The sequence below is a fragment of the Chlorocebus sabaeus genome, chromosome 11 (genome assembly GCF_047675955.1).
Source record: "Chlorocebus sabaeus isolate Y175 chromosome 11, mChlSab1.0.hap1, whole genome shotgun sequence".
NCBI lineage: Eukaryota > Metazoa > Chordata > Mammalia > Primates > Cercopithecidae > Chlorocebus > Chlorocebus sabaeus.
The window spans coordinates 60,411,966-60,430,037 of NC_132914.1; the positions used below are offsets into that span (position 1 = coordinate 60,411,966).

The 18,072-nt window shown below is 43.6% G+C and overlaps 1 protein-coding gene across 3 annotated transcripts in view; it reads right to left on the reverse strand.

The window, feature by feature from the left end:
• Window positions 1–18,072, reverse strand: part of PPM1H (protein phosphatase, Mg2+/Mn2+ dependent 1H) — a 284,632-nt gene that overhangs the window by 124,853 nt on the left and 141,707 nt on the right. The window lies entirely within an intron of this gene.

An 18,072-nucleotide genomic window follows, 5' to 3' on the forward strand; every position in this document is an offset into this window, starting at 1 on the left:
TCTGACATTCATTCAATGTCCTCTATGGGCAAAGGCAACTTGTGAAAAGCATGGCATTGAAAGTACCATACTGAACAGCTGTTTTTAACAGCTCCATGGGAAACCCTGAGGGACTGTTGATGGGTGTAAACCAAAAAGTATCCAAGACACGTCTCAATTGATTTAAAAGGTCATTTTGCCAACGTTAAGGAATGCCTGGGAAAGAAAAACATGGAATCACAGAAACAGTCTGCGGTCGGTGCCTTTCTCCAAAGATGAATTAGAGGGCTTCAACATTTAAAGGGGAAAAGTGGGCTGGAGGGGAAAGAGGGAGGGTATGGTAACCCACATGTTACAAGAGAAAAGCAACAGGTAGGGAAATAGTCAATTATCTGTTCATCTGGGGCTCAGTAAATTAGTACTTTCCATAAGATAAGGAGAACCCAGAGTAGCTACCAGTGGAGATATTTAACCTTTTATCTGCAGCTATTTGCTTAGGAACAAAAGGAAAGGCAGTTTCTTGCATGACTCAACTTTCAGCTTTTGTTTTTTTTCCTTTTTGGCTTAATAAATTGGGGACCCTAGTTTTTATTTTTTTTTCCACCTGGGGATAATATTACTAATGATAATTATTATGGTTATTGGTACAGTAATAAAACACATTTTGAGCATTTATTATATGTCAGAAACTGTGCTTAACATTTTATACACTTCAAATCATTTAATCCTTCTACTAACCTTATCACAGATAAGGCCTCTTATTATCCCCATTTCCCCATTTTACTGATAAGGAAGGCACAGAAAGGTTGGGTATTTTCTTCAAGGTCCCACAGCACTATGAAGTCTCAGAAGCCAGGACCTCAATCCAGCTTGTGTTTCTCCAGAATCTGCGCTACTAATCAGTATGTAACCTGCTCTATATCACAAGTGTTCCTATCTGTTTTACATACTGGGCCTCTGTTGTAAGGTCTCATTTAAATAAAGGGTCTGGAAAGTATATAATACAGCTTTTTTTTTTTTTTAATTTTTTTTAGATGATTAACATTGAGAAATCGGTGCAGTCCATTTGGAAGGACCATGTGTCCTTGAAATGCTGGTGGCAATGATGACCTGCCAGTTCTGAATCACAAAGAACATGACAAGGGTGTGGTGGGGGAACAACTATACAAAAACTTTGACACAGAAAAGCAGCAAAACAGGAGCGAAAAGTGAGCAGAGAGATGAATCAGTGTGCAAATGGATTGCATGAATCCGATTTTTGCAGGCAGGACTGGTGGCCCACAGTAGGGAAAGAGTTCCCACTCTGTGATTTCAAAAGCCTCTTTATTATTGCCTAGGATTCCATTGGAAAAGAAAAGCAAGGGTCCAGGAACCGGGGGGTGGGAAGCACAGGCCAGCACAGAGGGTCAGGGCAGGCTCCAGGCCCAGCAATGCAGCTCTAGGCTTCTTGTGCAGCTGAGCTTCCCGGGAAGCAGTGACCTTGACTTCACGGCTAAGTCTTGCAAGAAAAAGAAAAAGAAAAAAAAAAAAAAACAAAACAGAACAACAACAACAACAAAAACCCTGCACAACTGTGTTTTTCGGATGCCTGAGAGCTGGGAGGCTTTTTTAAAGGCTTTGTGGAAAAGGACTTTTTCTGTGTTACTTAGAGACATCCATTGCTTGCCAAAATACTAGGTAAAAAAAAAAAATCGCAAAATTCAAGAGCTGGAAAGAATATTACAGGCTGCCCAGTGTGTCCCAAAACAACTAAATTATCATTATAAACTTTGTGGAGACACACACACATACACACACACACACACACACACGGGCCTTTGGAGTGTGCTGACTTGAATTCAGCATATTGTCCATATCTAATCTAGAAAGAATACAGTTCTAGGGTCCAGAGCTAATATCTGGCAGCAATATTGGCTAGGATGAATTCTATTACACAGTGGAGTCCTAAAGCAGCTCAGGAACGTTATCAGAAAAGTTCACAACAGACGCTTTTACATCAGCCCAAGAGTTCATGTAACCCTTTCATATGCAAGCCATCTACACTGTAATGCAAATTATATTTTACCGTGCATCATGTATTTATTATAAACTTAAATATATTTACTATCTGCAGTAGTAGCAGCAGCGGAATAATATATTGATAATCACTGTTGATAACTAGCATTTATTAGGTGCTTTCCATAAGGCAGGCAAATACTTGTATAAACATTTCAAATGCACTCAATTCGCACATAAAGTTTAATGCTTTTGCATGAATTATGTTTTACTTATTTTGCCACCATTCCTCCCCATACCCCATTACAATGTGAGTTCCATAATGGCAGAGGTTCAGGGGTTTTTGTCTTCATTATTAACTAAGCCTTCAGTTCCCAGAACACAGGAGGCGTGCAAATATTTTCTGAGTTGAATTAATTCATTTAATCCTCACAATGACTGTAAGGGATAGGGATTGTTAGAATTCCTAACTTACAGATTGGGGTAACTGGGGCACAGAATGGTTAAGTAACTGGCTGGAGGTTGCACAGTAAGTGACAGAATTAGGATTCAATCCTGGGCCATCTGACTCCAAACCCTGTACTTTCGGCGAATCCCTAGCATTTCTATTTTAATAATGACAATAGCTAACATGTACCAAGTGCTTACTGTGTGCCAGGTACCACACTGAATGCCTTCTGTGCACTCTCTCATTAATGTAACAGTTCTACAAAGGAGGCTATTATTATTTTATTCACACATTTTAGCAGGATCCTCTACCTCGACCAAAGTCATTCTGTTAAGTTGTGTGGCTAGAATTCAAACTCAGGCCCGCGTGAGTTCCAAGCACATGCTCATAACCATTGCCCCGTTCTGTGTCCTGAGCCATCCTTCACGGAGAGAGCTACTGTGCACTTTAGCTATGGCTCTCCCTTCGCTACTCTTTAAAAATTTTATTTTAGATTTGTATCTAATTTAAAAATGTTCATACTATCTTTTTTCATAACCCATATAAAGTTTGGGTTACTAAAAAGGACTATCATTAAGTGAAAGAGCAGCACCGCCAGTCTGAGGGGTGAAGGTGAACTGAACCAGGGCCAGCAAAACCGTATCAGGCCATGACAGGAGGAAGTGGTGCCAGCGGCAACTCCAGATCTGTGATGCACTAAAACCCTTAGGAAGGGATTCTGGAAAACCACTTTCCTTTGGGAAGGTACCAGAGGGATGACTCAAAGGGAACCTGCAGGACTGGGGAGGGTTAGAGACAGGAAACTGATCCCAGTCAGGTTGGTTGGCTCTGCCAGCTGACAGGCAGGCAGTAGTAGTGGGAGGTGCCAAGGGTGGGCAGTATTTAAAACAAAGTCATAGGCTGGGCACAGTGGCTCACGCCTGTAATCCTAGCACTTTGGGGGCAGAGGTGGGTGGATCATGAGGTCAAGAAATCGAGACCATCCTGGCCAACATGGTGAAACCTTGTCTCTACTAAAAATACAAAAATTAGCTGGGCATGGTGGCGCATGCTTGTAGTTCCAGCTACTTGGGAGGCTGAGGCAGGAGAATCACTTGAACCAGGGAGTTGGAGGTTGCAGTGAGCCGAGATGGTGCCACCACACCCTGGGCTGGTGACAGAGGGAGACTCTGTCTCAAAAAAACAAAACAAAACAAAGCAAAAAACAAAACAAAACAAAACACAAAGGCATGAAGCCTGGGTGCTAAGGCTCACGCCTGTAATCCCAGCACTTTGGAAGGCCGAGGTGGGAGGATTGCTTGACTCCAGCAGCTCAAGAGCAGCCTAAGTGACATAGGAAGACCCATCTCTGTAAAAAATAAAAATAAATTAGCCAGGTGTGGTGGCACATGCCTATGATCCCAACTACTTGGGAGGCTGAGGTGGAAGGATCACTTGAACTTGGGAGGTCAAGGCTGCAGTGAGCCATGATCATGCCAGTGCACTCCAGCCTGGGTGACAGACTCAAACCCTGTCTCTAAAAAATAAAATAAAAGGATGAAAGAATCCACTTCTCACATTGAAGGGCAGGATGTAATACCAAGGGAAAGGTGGTGGTCACCACTCAGGCCCACACGCAGCCACTAAACCATGAGCTGTTAGTTCAACTCATTTCTTGATGGGTTGGGCTTTGAAAAGTGATAGAAGCAATCTTAACACCCAAGTGGCAGACACTGTCTGCAGCCTGCTGACTGGGACGTCTGAGAGCCAGAAGAACTCAAAGGTCAGTGCCGTACAGTTCTTCTGAAGCTACACAGAAGAACATCAGGAGCAGGGTGGGGACTTCCTGGGAAGCTGAGATCTGGGGAAACTGCTGAAGCACAGCTCTCAGGGGGAACCAAGTTCCAATGGAGCTGGCAACTGAAAATTTTCTTTATGCTTTAGGTTTGGAGCATCTTATCTGTCTTCTGCCATCTATGCCTAACCTAACAAGATTGAAGGGAAGAAAATGGAGGAGTCAGGAAGCTGAGCTGACCAGGTCAGTCTTTGGCTGGATACTAATTGAGTGGTTCCCGAATTTCAGAGCTAGAAAACACCATTGAAATCAATTAGTAAGATCTTGTTAACCTCATTTGTTCTTTAAAGCAGGAAACCGGCTCAGCAGGGGAAGTGGGTTTCTAACTGTTATGCAGTTTGCTACAGGACAAGATTGTGATTGATCTCTGGACTCCCAGCCCAGTGTTTTTTCCATTGCTGTCTCAATGAGGCAGCTAGGAGCAAAGACACACACCTGTACTCTGGAAAAACTAACTTTTTTTTCTTTCTTCTTTCCTTTTTTCCTTCCCTTCCCCTTCCCCTTCCCCTTCCCTTCCCTTTCTTCTTTCTTTCATTTTATTTTTTTGGAGGTATTTTTGTCAGGCAGGAGTGCAGTGGCATGATCAAGGCTCATTGCAGCCTCAACCTCCTGGGCTCAAGCGATCCTTCCACCTTAGCCTCCCGAGTAGCTGGGACTATGTGTGTGTGCCACCACATCTGACTAGTTTTTAAATTTTTTGTAGTCATGGGATTTCATCATATTGCCCAGGCTGGTTTCAAACTCCTGAACTCAAATTATTCTCCTGCTTCAGCCTCCCAAAGTGGTGGGATTATGGGTGTGAGCCACCATGTCCGGCCAGGAAACATTTGTTTTTATAGTTATACTCCTTTTTTCCCCAATAATAGTTGAAAGTTTTGACCAAGGAGAAAATACATTCTTAGTAATCCCCCAAGATAGCAGAGGCTCAGCAAACTGTTCATGGATAAAGAGTAGGGCCAGAGTGTGATTTGATCTTAGAAAGAACTGATGTTGCTAAGCAGATACTAAGCAAAATCTCGGAAAGGGAGGAGATGGGTCCTCCAAAACCAGGTGATGACCAAGGTTCTGGTACGAGTCCTGCCGCTGGCTATCTGTGGGAACTTGAGACAGACTATTTCTGTGAGCTTCACTTTCCATCAGTAAAAAAGGGAATTTGGACTAGATGAGTGGTTCCCACAGTGGCCCCAAGCTCAAGGATTCTGATTCAGTAAGCCTGAGAATAGGGGCCCTGCAATTTTTATTATTATTTTTTTAAAATCCCACAGGTGAATACATGAATGTCTGCCCTAGACTGATAGAGGGATGGGAGGATGGACAGATATATTTGATGAAAATTGCAAATTGCAGGATCTAGGTAGTAGGTATACAAGAATGACTCAACTATTACATACGTTGGCAAAAGTCCCCCAGATGATTCTGATGTACAGACTAGTCTGGCATCCTCTGGACCAGATGCCAGCCTCAGACTGAGTTCAGGGTGCTTCACTGTCCCTCAGGGCAGCCCCAGGTGCCACCTTGGGAAAAGGGAGCTAGTGTGAACCTCAGCCTTGTTCTAGAGTTTAGTCTGGGCAGCTCTACCTTATTTTTTTATACACAGGAGAATTTGTGTAAGATTCTACTGGAAAGTGTACCAACAATGGACCTACTGCTTAACGTATATAAACCACTTTACAAGTTGATTGTTAAGGCCTTACATAGATCCAACTGTTTATGAATTTAATTACTTAAGGTTTGGTGTACAAGATGGAATGAAGGCTTTAAAAATGAATATTATATATAAATATGTGTGCATGTGCACACACACACACACCCCCTCTTGGTTATTATAAGAGTCAAGCAAGAGAGGAGAGTTCAAGCTCAGACCTCACGGCCATTGCCATGGTCACTGCAGCACTAGCTGCCACTGAGCATGCCTGGGCCCTGTTTGCACCTCTTCTGCCTCACCCACCACCCCCTCTTTCTTTGGTCCATTTCTGTCTGGTCCTCAACTATAAAGGGTACATTCCTGGTTCAAGGCTGTATTAGTCTGTTCTCATTCTGCTAAAAAGACATACCCAAGACTGGGTAATTTATAAAGAAAAAGAGGTTTAATTGACTCACAGTTCCACACAGCTGGGGAGGCTTCACAATCATGGCAGAAGGTGAAGGAGGCGCAAAGGCACGTCTTACATGATGGCAGGCAAGAGAGCATGTGAAAGAAACTGCCCTTTATAAAACCATCAGACCTCACGAGACTTACTCACTATCACGAGAACAGCATGGGAAAAATACTTCCCCATGATTCAGTTACCTCCCACCTGGTCCCCTCCCACGACACGTGGGATTACGTTATAGGAACTACAATTCAAGATGAGATTTGGGTGGGGACACAGTCAAATCATATCAAAGGCCTTGGCTGTTTCATCTGCCAGATCATCGTGACTCACCTCCTTCAGACCTTACTCTAAGAATCTCTCCCCCATGACACTTTCCCTTGCTGCCACATCTGAAACTGCCACCCACCCCTGACTACTAAGTCCCTTCCCTTGTCCTGTGTTTCTCTTTAGAAATTATTACCAATAGCATACTCAACATTTTACTTATGTGCCTTGCTTATTATCTGTCTTTCCTGACTGGTTTGCAAGCTCCATGAAGGCAGGGTGTTTTTTGTTCATGGCTATGTTCCTAGTGCCTTTGACAGTGCCTGGCATGAGACATATTTGGTGACAGAATGAAGGGCTGAACCACGCTTGTGCTTTATATACATCATCTGTCACCTGCATGGCAATTTAGAAGAGTAGGAACCAGTCCCTTCCACAAATGGGAAAGCAAGGTATTTTCTAGAGGGATGAGGGCCAGCTTTTCCAGACCCTAGCACCTGGGATCATTCTATTTCACTACTCTACCTACACAACCCCAGCTCACTTCCAAGGGCTGACATGTTTCTCCCTCCCTTCCTGTACTAACAGCTAAACCATATTTGGGCCTGGAGAGTTTATTGCCCTGCTTAAACAAGACTGGACAGAGTTGAAGGTGAAATGCCCATATTGTTCAGTTAACTCCTTGAAGCAAACAAATCATTTGATAACTGTACACCACACACCAGTAAGGACTGCTCAGTGAACATCAACATCCCATCAGGAAACAAGACCTTCATAAACCATTGTCTGTTGATGGTGGCTCAATGAGGGTTATATTTCACAAAAATGAGTATGATCCCGTCTAACATGTATATCACAAAATGACCCCAAGTGCCATACACTGAAGCACTATTCACAACCACAATGACACTGTGAAATAATAAAGCAAAGGGCTTAGCCTATAGAATCCTGCTGCAATGGATTCTGACCTGTGAGGCAATTCTGTTGATGCAGTGTACCAGCATTGCTATTTCTGCAGCCAAAGAACACGATTACAAATGTGTGTCTTTAACCCAAGGCAGCCCTGACTCAGTAAAGCCCAGAGCTTCATGTGTCTCCTGAAACATCTGCCTTGTCTGTCACACTGCTTTGTAAATGGATGCCTGACTACCTGCCTACCTGGGCTGACTACAAGTTCAAGAGGACAGAGACCTTGTCTGCCTACTTCACGGTGGCTTCCCCAGCACAGTGCCCAGCAGATGCCTGGCTCATGGAAGGCATATAAATATTTGTTGAATCCTGCTCCTACCATGACATTTTACTCTGCTTACCCTTTATCTTCTAACTATGTAATATATGCACGATGAACTGTAAGTTTATCGTATGCAAACTAAGGATGGATTGAGGTATATATCTAAGTAATCCATTCATAATTGTTATTTCAAATCTTATATTAAGGATGACATCAATGGGAGGAAATGAACTCAAAAACCATACCGAAGAACTGCAGTTTGAGAGCAGATAAGAAACTAAACTATTAAACTGAACTGGTTTATCATTTAAAAATCTTTACAATGTAACTGTTACAATTTAAAAATAACTGCCAAAGAAGAGAAGTTTTTAAAACATCAGTATAGTCACACCCTACCTGATTAATGTAATCTTTCTCCTTTAGCAATGAAATAATCCTTGCTTTCTATGATGAACTTTCCAAAGAGAAATATTTGGTATGCTGTTTACCTGTAGGCTTTTTCATTATTTAAATGTGTTCTTCTCCAAGATGAAAGTGGATCTCGGTGAGTCAGCTCTTTCTTCACTATCTTTGATAGCTAAAGCTGAACTTACCGCATCTCTCCTAAAACTAACAGTGACAAAATTCAGGTAACAAAAGAGGTAATTGGTCTCTGGACTCAAAAATGATAGTGATATCCAAGTTGTAACTTCATCAGAAAAAAAGGGAAAATGTATCAAAAACTGAATAAAGACACTATTACTAATTGAACCTAGTAAGAATTCCCTTTTCAATGCCACTGGTGGCCAAAACTGCTAACTGTCCACCAAAATCAATTCCCTTGGGCCTGGGTACATGACTTAGACTACATTTCCCAGCAGCCTTATTTGCTTCTCAGTAAAGCCACATAACTGGATTCTAGCCAATGGAATGCACCCAGAAATGCTGTGTGTCTCTAACAGGCCTTGCTCCTAACACTCTTCCTTGAGTGCTCCTCCACACTCTTGTCCCCTTCTGTCTCACTGGATGTAGATGCCTCAAGAGCTCTTGAAAGCCAAGAGTTAAAAATGTCAGAGCCTCCTTCAGCCTAGGTCCTTGAGTGCCTGCAAGGGACAAAGGCACTGCTTCATTAAACTCTTTTTTTTTTTTTTTGAGACGGAGTCTTGCTCAGTTGCCCCAGGCTGGAGTGCAGTGGCGTGATCTCAACTCACTGCAAGCTTCGCCTCCCGGGCTCACACCATTCTCCTGCCTCAGCCTCCCAAATAGCTGGGCCTACAGGTGCCCGCCACCACGCCCGGCTAATTCTTTTTTTTTTTTTTTTTTTTTTTGTATTTTTTTGTAGAGACGGGGTTTCACCATGTTAGCTAGGATGGTCTCGATCTCCTGACCTCGTGAGCCACCCGCCTCGGCCTCCCAAAGTGCTGCTTCATTAAACTCTTAAAAGAAAGAGGCAAAAATGAAAATAGTCATGTTATTTCTTTAAGATCCTCAAAGTCACAGAAACATAATGCTTTGCTGGGTGTGATGGTTCATGCCTATAATCCTAGCACTTTGGGAGGCAAGGCAAGAGGACGGCTTGAGTACAGGTCCAGTATAGTGAGACCCCATCTCTGCAAAAAATAAAAATTAGCTTGGCATGGTGGCATGCACCTGTAATCCTAGCTACTCAGGGGGCTGACATGGGAGGATGGCTTAAGTTAAGGAGTTTGAGGCCGCAGTGGGCTATGATCACGCTACTGCACTCTAGCCTGGGTGACAGAGTAAGACCCTGTCTCAAAAGGAAAGGAAAAAGGAAAGAAAAGAAAAGAAAGGAAGAATGGGAAGGAAAGGAAGGAAGAAAGAAAAAGAAAGACAGACATAATATTTCTTTCTGTTTGTTGTTTTTTGGGTTTTTTTTGAGACGAGGTCTTGCTCTGTCACCAGGCTGGAGTGCAGTGGCACGATCTCTGCTCACTACAACTTCTTCTGCCTCCCAAATTCAAGCAATTCTCCTGCCTCAGCCTTGAGTAGCTGGGATTACAGGCCCACACCACCATGCCCGGCTAATTTTTGTATTTTTGTATTTTTTTTTTTTTTTTTTTTAGTAGAGATGGGGTTTCAGCATGTTGGCCCAGCTGGTCTCGATCTCCTGACCTTGTGATCTGCCCACCTCGGCCTCCCAAGGTGCTGGGATTACAGGTATGAGCCACTGTGCAGGGGCTCAAACATAATATTTCATGGGCACCTTGAAAAACTTAGCACAACATCCTTGCTAGGTGGAATGCAGTTGATGCACAACTATTTTTTTAAGAAGAACCCACTACTTCCTTCAGTGGCCTGTTGCATCTATAAACAGTTCTTCTGATCAGTATGATAACAATAATAGTAGCTAACTATTACTGAGCAGTTGACATACACCTGGCTCTGTGCTAAGGGCCTTCCAGGCATCTGCTCATCTAATCCTCACCTGAGGAGTGAGTACTATCATTATCTCCATTTACAGTTGACAACACTCAGTACAGAAAACATGAGATTGGCCCAAGGTCACACATACTAGTGGCAGAGCCAGGATTCAGCTCAGGCCATCTGAGTCCAGTGTCCCTGCTCTTAACCACCATCCTGCCTGCCTGTGGCTGTCACTTCTATCCCAGACTCCTGGACAGCTAATCTTACCACCTTACCCCATATCTCACAAATACTTGATCTTTTACATCAACAAAAGTTATCTTTTCATGTGGCTAAAAATCTCTAGCTCTTTTGAATTTTCCTCATCTTTTCAAACAGTTCCAATCTCTTCACCACTCCAGTCTCTCTTTGAAGGTTCCTGTTCATCTATACACATGCTGAATTATGTCACCTAGAAAGGGACTTTACAGGTAAAATGACATTAATAATAGTACTTCCCCAAATGGGTTGATGTTAGGATTAATGAGGTTATTTATGTAAAATTCATGTAAAGCCCTAGACACTAGTAACAGTACTTACTAGGGACAAAGTAAGCCAGCCAGTCAGAAACATTAGCTATTATTTGCCTTATATCTCAAATACTGCAGCCTATGATTAGATTAGGTTCTGGTGTCTATAGCACATTACTGACCAGATTAAATTTACTGTCTACTTAAATACATTAAAAAAAAATGTGAGCCATTGATAAGCTCTCTCCCCTATCCTGCTAGTTTTCTTTCTTTTTTTTTTTGGTGACAGGGTCTCACTCTGTCACCCAGGCCAGAATGCATCGGTGCAATCATGGCACACTGCAGCCCAACCTCCCAAGCTCAAGTGATCCTCCTGCCTCAGCCTCCTGAGTAGCTGGGACCACAGGCGTGTGCCAATGTGCCCAACTAATTGAAACAAATTTTTAAAAATAGAGACAAGGTCTCACTTTGTTGCCGGGGTTGGTCTTTAAGTCCTGGGCTCAAACGATCTCCCACCATAGCCTCCTAAAGTGCTGGGATTACAGACGTGAACTACCGTACCCCACTGCCAGGCTGGTTTTTGTCTTTTCAACAGGTGTGATACTTTACCTTTACTGTGGTTAAGCTTCACCTGGTATTTACCCACTTTCCCAGGCACTAAAGGACTTTTTGAGTCTTGCTAGTTCATCTTACTTGGTTTCATATCACCTACAAATTAGATGATTAGGTCCTGGAAATCTATACAGTTGTGGGCTTGAGTGGGCAAACATAGGGCCTTGGGTTCTCTACTAGGAAGTTCCCTCCTGACATTGATCCGCTGTTCTACCCTAGCTCAGCAACCAGGCATAGAAAAGGTGACTATCTTGATCACAATAATCTCATGCCAGCATTTCTAAGTGCACATATTCTAATTCTGCGAACTTCATGAGACTTCCTAGCTCAGCCTTTCAGTGGGCTAAGAGAAACGGGACGTGTTTAAAGGCATAGCTTGGCTGGAATGGGGAACTGCAACAACTACACTTCCCAGGGGCCCAACAATGACAGATGAAAAGTCCGCACGGGGGCATGTCTGACCCATTCCAGACAAGAGAACGGAGGGCCGGTGTAGGGGGGGATGCTTCACGGCTACTCAGGCTTCAGAACGACCCAGCAGGAAGAGGAGGCCAACATGTGGAGCTGGATCGTGTTAGAAATTCTCACCCTAATTCCACTCTTCAGAGGAACAGGGCCTCAGTTCTAGAATGTCAGGCTGGCAGAAAGGAATCTGCAGCCAGCCGGCCCAGGCCCAGGCAGCAACCCCCGCCGCCGCCGCCGCCGCCGCCCCGCCCCCCGTCCCTCGTCCCCCGTCCCCCGTCCCCCGTCCCCCACTGCATGTCGCAGGCTGCAACGTGGAAGGGGAAACACGGGTTCCAGGAGCTTGCCCTGCATGTGGTGTCTGGCTGCAGCAGGACTTGCTGAGACTGCCTTATAGTGCGCCTGCAGTCGAATGCTTTGACCCTCAGGCCAGGAACAGCTAAAATATTTCACTCCTTCCTAGCTCTCTCAGATGCCCACGGGTAGACTTCAGAGTGGTGATTCTTAAACTGGAGCATACATCGGAGTCACCTGTAGGACTTGCTAAACACAGACTGCTGGGTCCACCCACGGCGTTTCAGTGAGCAGTGATCTGCTCTCCTAACAAGTTCCCAGGTGATGCTGCCGCCAGTCTGGGGATCACACTTTGAAGACCACTAATTCAGAACAAGAGGTGTCAGGAAGAGCTTCAAAAATCCCCGAGAGAGGAAGTTCAGAGAGAGAAGGGCCTCTTGGGTGCCCTCTGTGTGGACGGCAAGTGGGCTGATGGGAAAAGTAGAGTCTGTCTCAAGCCATTACTTGGTTTCTCTGCCTGTATTTGTGATCATTTGGTAGCATTATTTTCTTTCTGCTCATCCCTTCTACAGGTTGTGGGTATAGCTAAGGGATTACATGAAATACACACTAAAAAGATGGGGAGGGGGCTCTGCAGATAAAAGGGAGAAGCAGCAATTCACCTTTCACAATGGAGAAGAGTTGTTGATTTTGGGTTTTCTCTGTTATTTTTCAAATACATATCAAAGAAAGTGAGAGGAATAGTGTATTTAATATAGTTAATGGCTTAAGGTCAAATATATTTCCAAACTCAGAGGAAGGCTAATATCAGAGCAGGAGCTCACTGGCATGTATGGATAGATGAACCACTTTTTAGCAAAAAAGAGCTTCAGAAAGGATTTGTACTGGCTGTTGGTGAAATCCATGGACATAAGAAGAAATGAATAGTTCTTTGCATGCCCTTGGCTTGGAGGCAGTTACCTAATATTTCATTATTTTACCATCAGCAAAAGGAAGAAACCTGGAGAGAAGATGCCACAGATGTGTAATTGATTTTGAATTTAGAAACGTTAAGTCCTGTTTAATACCTAACTCCTGTCCTCAGGAACATTCAGACTTGTCAAAGGAACTCACCTTTGAACTAATAGAGAAAGCTTTCACTCTAATGGGGGGTAATTGTGGGAAACTAAAAAGGAGTGAAAGATACATGAAAGAAAACCATCCTGGCTGGACTTTGCTGGCTTCGTTCAGGGACAATTCATGGAATGCCGTTCACTCCCGTCCTACCGAGCTAATGAATGAACACATTCGACTTTTCCTACCCTTTCCTAGGAGACTCTCAAGCACGAGAAGATGACCCTCTATTCCCAGGAGTCTGTGGGCTCAATTCGAAAACGTCAATGAGACACTTGCTTCCAAAGAAGTTATAAGCACAACACAATGGAAGTCTGAATTTATGGTAGCAATCATTTATAGAATCAGCAAATGCTTATATTATTTTCAATAGATTACGATCAAAATGAAAACATTTATTTTTAATTTTAATTTTTTGAGACAGGGTCTCACTGTCACCCAGGCTGGAGTGCAATGGCATGATCATAGCTCACTGCAGCCTTGACATCTCTGGGCTCAGGTGATCTGCTCACCTCAGCCTCCTGAGTAGCTGGGATTACGGGTGTGAGCCACCACACCCAGCTAATGTATATATATATTTTTGTAAAGATGGGTTTTTTCCATGTTGCCCAGACTGGTCTGTAACTCCTAGGCTCAAGTAATCCTCCTACTGCTCAGCGTCCCAAAGTGCTAGGATTGCAGGCATGAGCCACTGCACTCGGCCAAAAACACAACATTTAAAATAGTCTCAGAACTTTGGGACTCTTGGAATGAGATGGGAGATCTCATGTTGAGAAAAAATCCTTTTCTACATTATAAATGGATGAATTGGACCATCCAAAGCTTATCTTGTCGACAACTGCAGTGCATTTAAAATAGCCTCTAAGGCAGCCTTCCACTCACTCCATAATCCATTTTAGGTGAAAACTAAGATGCCATTGATTATAAGGTGTGTCACTATTTCACATAAAAACAGGAAGAAAAAAATGTTAATGAGAACTTCTTTATTTAGAGATGCTAAAATGAGAAAAACAAAACCCTGTGAGTCTCAGCATGGATGGGAAATCCCAGGGTACGGTGCAGACACTGGGGATCAGATCCAACTCCCAGTCTTGGGCGGGGGGTGGCCCTGCTCCTCCGTAGCTGCCCAAGCCTGGGGAAACCACTTCCCCTCACTCTGCCTCAGTTTATTAATTGGTAAACTGTATTTAACTGGTATTAACAGTGCCTACTTCTCACTATATTATTGAGATAATTAAATGTGATCCTCTGTTATAGTATTTAATACATGCCTTGTGCTTATTAGCTGTTTTAATGCCACTGTTACTATAAGTCTGGCAAGAGTAGAATTAAGAATTTAATGAATCTTAAATGCTTTTTAAAACTCTGAGTGACTTCACCCAGCCTCAGTTGCTAAACCTTTACACATTGTTTAAAATACGTGGTAATGGCTTCGCTTCCTCGGTACGTTAGTTCTCTAGAGATGAAATGAAATTATCTCTAAAATGGAGTCAAAGCACCTTCTAAACTGAAGAATCAGTCAGAGCCCTAAGGAGCTGATGACTCAAACACAATGGGTGATAGTTTGCATATTGCTTTGCATGACATTTGCATGCTACTGGTTCATTTTTTGCCTGAAGTGAAAATCCACCCACCATCTGCTTCTTTCCTGGTCCCTTATGATCCCCTAGGTGTTGAGTTGGCTGCCTCTGCCCAGGAAAAATAAAGCAACTGGCATGCATCAAGCAGTTACTGCATGTGCCTCTGTGGCTGGTTAGCTTGGCAGAGTAGAAGGGCAAGTTCTATCAGGGCATGGAACAGACCACATGGATCAGGTACCCGCGTCACTGTGGACCATCCTACATGAATGGTCCTACATCCTCTGACTGGCATGGTCGTTGACTCAAAAACCCATAAAGCCACAAATAGCATCAGGCAACATTTCCTGAATACAACTCCTAAGTGTGCAGATGTCTGATGGTAAATCAGATGATACACAGCTTAGTTCCTGACCATTGGCAGCTTCCCAAATCAAACCAGGGCAAAGCTTCTCTTTTCTTGAGTGTGAATAATTATGGGGGCAGTGAACATATAACAAAGACTTTTTACTCTCAAAACTGTCAAGATGTAAAAAAAAAAGCACATGACAGCTAATATCTAGCAATAAAGAAGAAAATTTAGCACTTCATTAATCAGGGCCCTGTTGCCAGAACCTTCTGTGGCTCTAAGCATTTGTTTTAAACTGAGCCCTGGGATTCCTGACTGCTCGTCAAACAGTGATAATGGACCTACATTTCTATAGATATGATCAAAGCTCACTTAGCTATTGTTCCTTGGGAATAACTGAATATTTCTGTAAGCTCAAACACCTATATTATTAGTATGGCAAACTAGACAATGATCCTATAAGATGATATCAGTATCTATTGTTTATAAAAGAGCTGCGAATGGCACGCTAGTAAGCATCCTAAAAATGATCCTTCAGATAGCGCATAAAAATACCAACTGACATTGTTCTCAGGTTTCCTGAAGTATGACCCAGATGTGAAAAGCACACCAAATAATCAACTACAAAACCCCAAATTTATATCTGGATACTGGGGCTAGAATACTGTAAGCATAATTAAGTTTATTAGGTTTTAGAGGTAGTATTTTATCATTAAGCTTATTAGGTTTTAGAGATACTGCTTTTTTGATTTTTGTGTGTGTGTGTGTGTTATGGCTTTATTAAGGATAAAAGTATCTGTTAGGCTTTTCAAATGATTGGATATAACATGTAAAACATCATACTTTTTTTTTTTTTGGAGACAGAGTCTCGCTGTGTTGCCCAGGTTGGAGTGCAGTGGCACAATCTTGGCTCACTGCAACCTCTGCCTCCCATGTTCAAGTGATTCTCCTGCCTCAGCCTCCCGGGTAGCTGGGATTACAGGTGCGCACCGCCACACCCGGCTCATTTTTTTTGTATTTTTAGTGGTGACGGGGTTTTACCATATTGTCCAGGATGGTCTCAATCTCCTGACCTCGTGATCTGCCCGCCTTGGCCTCCCAAAGTGCTGGGATTATAGGTGTGAGCCACCATGCCCAGCCAAAACATCATATTTTTATGAACACTTAGAAACACCAAGAACTTCAGTTATATTAACATTTCCAAAACAAATTCTAAGAAATATAAAATAACCAAAAGATAAACCTTTACAACTTTACTTTCTAAAAGTGCCGCTTCTCGTGGGATAATTTTTAGAGATTATCTAGTTCAATACCACTGACTTTATAGATGAAATCGAAGTCTGGTCTGGAAATTGGCACCTAAGTACAACAGAAGGCAAGAAACCAGAAGATGAACACTTGGGACTGGCAGGTCCCTGGACAGAGGACGGGAGCTTCTGAGATACAGGCTTAGAAGCCCCGGCTAGGTAGTTGGCTCTGTTAAGGAGCCTGGAGCTTTGAAGGAAACTATGTTTAAAAATGAGAAAAAGGCATTGGGGAGGAGTTGAGTCTTAAAGAATAGTCGAACATAAAGGTATTCCAGCCAGGAAGTTGAGGTAACTTCTGACTCAGGTCATCTGGTGAAAGGCGCTTCCCTGGGAGGTAGGGGTGGGACTGTTTCCAGGAGCAAGGCACTCAGTCACTTCCTTAGTCCCCAAGTGGGCCAGGAAGCAAACTCATTTTAAAGGACAGGAAACATAAACGCAAAAGGTGAACGTGAGTGCAACAGCTGAATCATCCACTTGGTCTTACTCAATTGGAGCAGACAAAGAGGAATTGCCTCCTTTGCTGCTCTCCTCTGTCTCCCAACCAGCTTAAGATCAGGAACTGAACAAGAGGCCAGGGGCTGGCCCCTCAGTGTGTTTTAAAAGCCCCTGAAGACCGAAGATTCCTGTCTTTGAAGCTGCTCAAACGCTGGGGTGGGAGAGGAGTAGCAGATGTGCTGGTTCTTTTCCATCTGTCCCCATCCTGGAGGTACTGTCCTGGCCTATGTATGTGTCCTGGCAGGCTGACCTCCCTGGGCCACTCGTCAGCTGGCTTCCTGCTGGGGTCAGCTGATGGGAAGGTCGGGCAAGAGATGGGAGGGCGGGCAGAAAGAAGTCAGCGTCTCTCCTCCCATTTCTTCCAATAGCTCCTGCCCAGTGGTCCCTCATTAGTGACTCCCACTATCCTTGGCTCTGCTACAGTGTTTCCTTCCCTGGTTCCTCAGGGTGGTCAACTCCTTCCTGGGGACCTCAACACTCCTGGCTGGTTCTCTCTACCTCCTTCATTCCCAGTTGACCCATCTGAGTTGGAGTCTGTCTCCTGTCAGAACCCTGACCTGACACAGGGGAACAGCAGCCACGGGGTAAGCATAGCATTTTACACATACTTCCATTTACTGGGCAGAATTTTACAAGGAAACGTAAATATATATGTTTTTACAACATGTATTACACATTTCTCCACCTCTTTCATGTTAGAACATGTAATTACATTTCATGTAATACATGTTAGAATATTTGTTGTAAAATGTATACATATATGTTTATATCACCACATATATACTTTTGAAATCAACAGACCTTCACAAACACCAATCTTCAAGCCCCCAAAACCGCTGCCAGGTCGGTTCGCTCCTTGTTGTTCGGGATCTTCCCTGGGAAAGGATGCTTTACTAGGAGGAATGGAGGCTGCCTCAGCCTAAGTTTGCTTTGTAAATGGAAGTAAAATTAAGGTGAATTTCTTGATTGCCTCAAGGGAGTTGGTGTTCTGGGCTGCAGAGGCAATAGCAACTTAAGCTGGAGACAGGGAAGGGGAAAGGGAAGGGGTGGGATCAGACCTCAAAAAGGGTGGAGCAAGCAGGAGAGCCCACAAAAGCCATGTGACCTAGAGGAAGGGGACAGAAGAATGAGAGTCCTCACAGC